Below are 6000 nucleotides of genomic sequence, written 5' to 3'. Positions count from 1 at the left end.
GGGCATATACCCTGAGAAAACCATAATTCAAAAAGAGTCATGTACCAAAATGTTCATTGCAGCTCTATTTACAATAGCCCAGAGATGGAAACAACCTAAGTGTCCATCATCGGATGAATGGATAAAGAAGATGTGGCACATATATACAATGGAATATTACTCGGCCATAAAAAGAAATGAAATTGAGCTATTTGTAATGAGGTGGATAGACCTAGAGTCTGTCATACAGAGTGAAGTAAGTCAGAAAGAGAGAGACAAATACCGTATGCTAACACATATATATGGAATTTAAGGGAAAAAAATGTCATGAAAAACCTAGGGGTGAAACAGGAATAAAGACACAGACCTACTAGAGAATGGACTTGAGGATATGGGGAGGGGGAAGGGTAAACTGTGACAAAGCGAGAGAGAGGCATGGACATATATACACTACCAAACATAAGGTAGGTAGCTAGTGGGAAGCAGCCGCATAGCACAGGGAGATCAGCTCGGTGGTTTGTGACCACCTGGTGGGGTGGGATAGGGAGGGTGGGAGGGAGGGAGATGCAAGCGGGAAGAGATATGGGAACATATGTGTATATATAACTGATTCATTTTGTTGTGAAGCTGAAGCTAACATACCATTGTAAAGCAATTATACTCCAGTAAAGATGTTAAAATGAAAAAAAAAAAAATGGGCAGGAGAACTGAAGAGACATTTTTCCAAAGAGGAAATGCAGATGGCCGACAGGCATGTGAAAAGATGTTCAACATCACTAATCTTCAGGGAAATGCAAATCAAAACCACAATAGGATATCACCTCACACTTGTCAGAAAGGCTATCATCGAAAAGAACACAAATAACAAATGCTGGTGAGGATGTGGAGAAAAGGGAACCCTTGTACACTTGTTGGTAGGAATGTAAATTGGTGCAGCCTCTGTGGAAAACAGTATGTCGGTTTCTCAAAGATCTAAAAATAGAACTACCATATGACTCAGCAGTTCTGCTCCTAGGTATATATCCTAAAAAAAACCCCTCACAAATTGGAAAAGATACATGCACCCAAATGTTCATAGCAGCATTATTTACAATTGCCAAGATATGGCAGCAACCTAAGCATCCATCAACAGATGAATGGATAAAGAAGATGTGGTATACATATACATGATGAAATACCACTCAGCCATAAAAAAGAACAAAAATTTGTCATTTGCAGCAACAAGGATGGACTTGGAGGGCATTATTCTAAGTGAAATAAGTCAGAGAAAGATAAATGCTGTATGATATCACTTAAATGTGGAATCTAAAAAAATACAACAAGCTAGGGAATATAACAAAAAAGAAGCAGACTCACAAATATAGAGAACAAACGAGTGGCTACCAGTGGGGAGGAGGGGAGGGGCAACACAGGAGTGGGGGAGTGGGAGGTCCAAACTATTGCATTTTCTCAGTGACTTTGGTTCACTCGGGAAAGAAATGGGACTCAGGTGGGGGTAAAACAGAAAAAGGAAGCAATGTCTATTCAAATTCTCCCTCTTGTTAGGCTGTCAAGCCTAACCAAGTATCTCTCATTAAAACAACAATTATAAAACCAATTTCCCATCATCCTTCAGTACCTCCCAATATCTCTTCTTCCCTTCATAGACAAACTTCTCTTAAGGCTGCAGGTTATCCCTGGCTCCATTTCCTCAATTCTTATTTACTCCTAAGCTTTTCCTGCCAAGCTTGCAGCTCCATCACCTCACTAAACAGTTATCATAGAAGATCAAGATCTTTTAAAGTCATATTTAAAAAAATCACTTACTAATATTTGTAACACTTAGACCCCGACTTCTGGGACTTATGAGGCACTCCTGTTCTCCTTTTCTCACCTCTCCTGTTCTTACTTCACTGGCTACTTCTCTACCTCTTCTTCAGGTTCGTCCTCTTCTACCTGAACCCTCAATATTGCAGTTCTTGAAGTCTCAGGCCGAGGTAATCATTATTTTTATGCTGAATGTTCACACACTAATATATCCAGTCTCTGAGTGCTAGGCCCAGATGAGAGTACAGAACACTGTTCATATGACATCACTTTCCTGCTTATTGTTTCATAAATCTCTCAAACTCAATACATTCCAGAACAAAATAATTCTCTCCTCCAAAGCTGGCTCTTGTCTGGTATTGCTTGCTTTGGTGAATGATACTACCACAGATCCAGTTACATATTCGAAACATAAGGAATCATCTTTAGCACTTTTAACTTCCCCCTACTCAACCTGTCATAGTATTCTGTCATTTTTATCTTCCCACGGTCTTTCAAATTGGTCCACTTCTTTCTGTCTCCACCATCATCTTTTAAATCCAGGTAACCATCATCTCTTATGAAATAAGCCTCTAAACTAACAAAAGACAGTCCTGCCTAGCATTTAGATGCATGAATTCTGAAGCCAGTCCACCTGGGTTCAAATGCTGGCTTTGCTACTTATTACCAGTGTGTGATCATATCTGTGGAATGAAAATAAGAATAGACTCTACTCTTATTGGGGGAGAGGAGGGTTAAATGAGTTAATATATGTAAATTACTCAGTAAGTTCTCAATACTTGTTTGCTATGATTGGTGTTTCTACACTCAAGCCCCAACACTCTGTTCTCCACACTTCAGCTAGATTGATCTTTTCAAAATACAGAGTTGTTCATTTTACACAAATGTTCTTTCTCCAATTAGAGAAGGCTTCCATTACATTTCACATAAAGGGGAAAAATCATAACATGGCCTGCAAGGCCCTACAAAGCCCAGGCTTGACCTCTCTTTCCAGTTTTATCTCATATCATTTTTCCCCCTAATCTCTGTTTATGCACGCTGCTTCCTCCTGCCATAAGGCTTTTGCTTTGACTATTCCTTCTGCATGGAATGCTCCTTCCTTCCTTTTTGTCTCCCTAACTCTTGCTGATCCTTCAGATCTCAGCTAAGGTTTATATCCTAAGAATTATTCCCTGACATAGCTGTCTAGGTGTATTAGACCGCTTAAAAATAATTTTCCAGTTGGATTGGTGGAGCTAGGAACACACTGTTTTCCTTATAATGAATAGGACTTCAGACAGAGAACAGAATCATAGGGAGTGGATAAAGACTGTCCGCACTCAGATGTTGCCTCCAACTTCCCAAAGTCCCATGAAGAAAAGAGAGGAGGCTCCTTAGACAAACAGAGGAGTTAAGGATTACAAATAGTTCCCACTCCAGGTAGAGTTTGATGCACACTTACAGCCAAGAAAGTAGGTGATAAAGCCAGTCTGATAGTGCATGGTTTCTCAAGGAAACAGAGTCTTTCCTTGTTTACTCAGGAGAAATGGCCATTGGTTGGTCTGAGGGCTGCCACATCCACCACTCGGCTTTTGTGCTTTAGGTTACCCCAGATAGATGTCCATCAGGCCTGCCTCTTATGGAACCAATTTAGTGTCATCCTGACTCTTATCAGGAATGATCAGGCAAGCAGGGATTGCATTGCCAAGGTACACTTAGAGTGATCAGACATCTGTGGGCTGAGTTTCCCAGGCACAAGTACCCATCAATCTGTTTTGAAAACACATAGCCAGAGGTTGCATGAGAGGGGCTTCTGGGGAACTGGTAATGTTCTACTTCTTGACCTGAATGCTGGTTATGGATGCATTTACTTTTTGACAGTTCTTTGAGATATATGATTATATGTGCATTTTTCTGTATGTATACTTCAATAAAATGATTTTTAAAGTAATCGTACATCTTTATTTCAAACATGGAATTAACACCTGAATTCAAACTTCTATATAATAATTTATGTGTACAAACCAGTTTTATGTAAAAGGAATGCAATCTTCAACTAATTCAAAGAAAGTTCTGACGATGAAAAACAATCTTCTTATAAAGTGACATTTGCTTTGAGGGCCCTTAAGCATTGAGAGCGAATTGTTTCTGAGACTGCTTATTAAGACTCTAGGTCAAATTATCCTGTTATAAGCTCTCCTAACCCCATGTCACTTGCTATCATGCCACTTGCCTTTGTTGTCATTTTATACTCATTCTTTTGATTGTTTAATTAATGCTAGTCACATCTCCATTAGGAACAAGGCTGTATCTATCATATTCACTGCTGAATCTCCAAGATCTGGCATAGTACCTGGAATATCATTGGTGCTCAATATATATTTGTTGAATGAATCAATGGATCAATGAATGAAACAAATATAGAGAGACAAAAATAGGGCATTGAGGGTAGAAGATAGGCTTTAGGTGTTGAAAATTTAAAAATGCCCTCTTTAAACTGATTTAAGAAGACCATAGAATAGTTTTACTATGATTGTAAAAGAAAATCATTTATATCCTATCAGTTCATGAGTTCCTTTAGAGGAACACCTGGACACTTCTATAGTTCTAACTTCCAAATTCTAACTTGTTTTTCATCAACAAACAACTTGAAAATGTACCATAAAAACAGTGTGCCAGGGCTTCCCTGGTGGCGCAGTGGTTGAGAGTCTGCCTGCCGATGCAGGGGACACGGGTTCGTGCCCCGGTCCGGGAAGATCCCACATGCCGCGGAGCGGCTGGGCCCGTGAGCCATGGCCGCTGAGCCTGCGCGTCCGGAGCCTGTGCTCCGCAACGGAAGAGGCCACAACAGTGAGTGGCCCGCGTACCGCAAAAACAAAACAAAACAAAACAAAACAAAAAAAACAGTGTGCCACATTCTACTGCTGCACTGACCACACAAGAAACAGAAGCAGGGGAATGTGCCCTTTATGGGATTTTCAACTGAGAGTGAAATATTGCTTTGAGCCTTTCAAATCTCTCTGTGATACAGTACTGACAGATTGGAAAGGTTAATTCATAACCTTGCAAACTTTTTGTTCCCAAAAATCACAGAAAGAGGGGACTCATCTTTAAAAACATGCCTGAACCATCCAGATAGCTTTATATATACTTGTAAATGGTTCAACCCCATCTTCTCTCAGCTATTTCTTGTTATCAGGTATCTCTTTATATATGCAATTACAATAGTCCATCACTGTTCTGACATTAACAACAGTCTAATACTGCTTTCTCCTTCAAAGAAATAACACCTCATTTGTCAATCAGCAATACCTTAAGGTATCTTTTAAAATTTGCTGAGCAGAACATACAATGAACTGCACATCACCTGTATCTACAGATTAAACTTTCAATCAAGGGCTACTCAGAGCAAAATCATTAAAAGTATGACATAACTTGTATACTGCATCCTGTTGAAGGTTTTTTTGGGTTTTTTTTTTTTTTTTTGCTGTACGCGGGCCTCTCACTGTTGTGGCCTCTCCCGTTGTGGAGCACAGGCTCCGGACGCACAGGCTCAGCAGCCATGGCTCACGGGCCCAGCTGCTCCACGGCATGTGGGATCTTCCCGGACCGGGGCACGAACCCGTGTCCCCTGCATTGGCAGGCGGACTCTCAACCACTGCGCCAAGCCCCTGTTGAAGGTTTTCACATTCATCTAAGCTAACAGTAAGTTTCACAAAGCAGAATAAAGGAATAAGCCTATTCTTTTAGGAAAAGATGACAAAAATCATAAATGTAAAGTGACTGGTACAAATGATTTTTTTTTTCTTAGTAAACAAACTACCTCATGTAACAACATCTTACTAGAGAAAATGTAAGGTAATTCTCAAATTTTCAAAGATTCCTAAATGATAGAGAAAATAAATGTTTTGCTACCTGGAGCCAGCTCGTTTTCCTGTCATTGTGATTGAAAGGTCTATTATTAGAGCCGCTCATTTTGTTTGTAAAATGGTATCCTAAGTCTTCTGAAATTCAAGTGTGGTGTGATCAGGCTAACAAAGTAAATCACCATTAGTGTCATATTATTTAGCTTTCACATAACATAGAGAAACATGTTAAGATGATGATGATGTAGGTGGCTTTTGATGAGGAAACGACCTGAAGTATGGTCCATAGAAGTTAGGCCAGTAAAAGAAGCAAGAGGGTGATAGACTCTAGGGAAAATATGAGAGCAGAGAGGTGTTCAACGGAAAGTTG

Source organism: Monodon monoceros, unplaced genomic scaffold (assembly GCF_005190385.1).
Source record: "Monodon monoceros isolate NGI ecotype Baffin Bay Population unplaced genomic scaffold, NGI_Narwhal_1 Super_Scaffold_22, whole genome shotgun sequence".
Lineage (NCBI taxonomy): Eukaryota > Metazoa > Chordata > Mammalia > Artiodactyla > Monodontidae > Monodon > Monodon monoceros.
The sequence above is the reverse complement of the archived record's forward strand: the minus strand, read 5'-3'. Positions refer to the sequence as shown.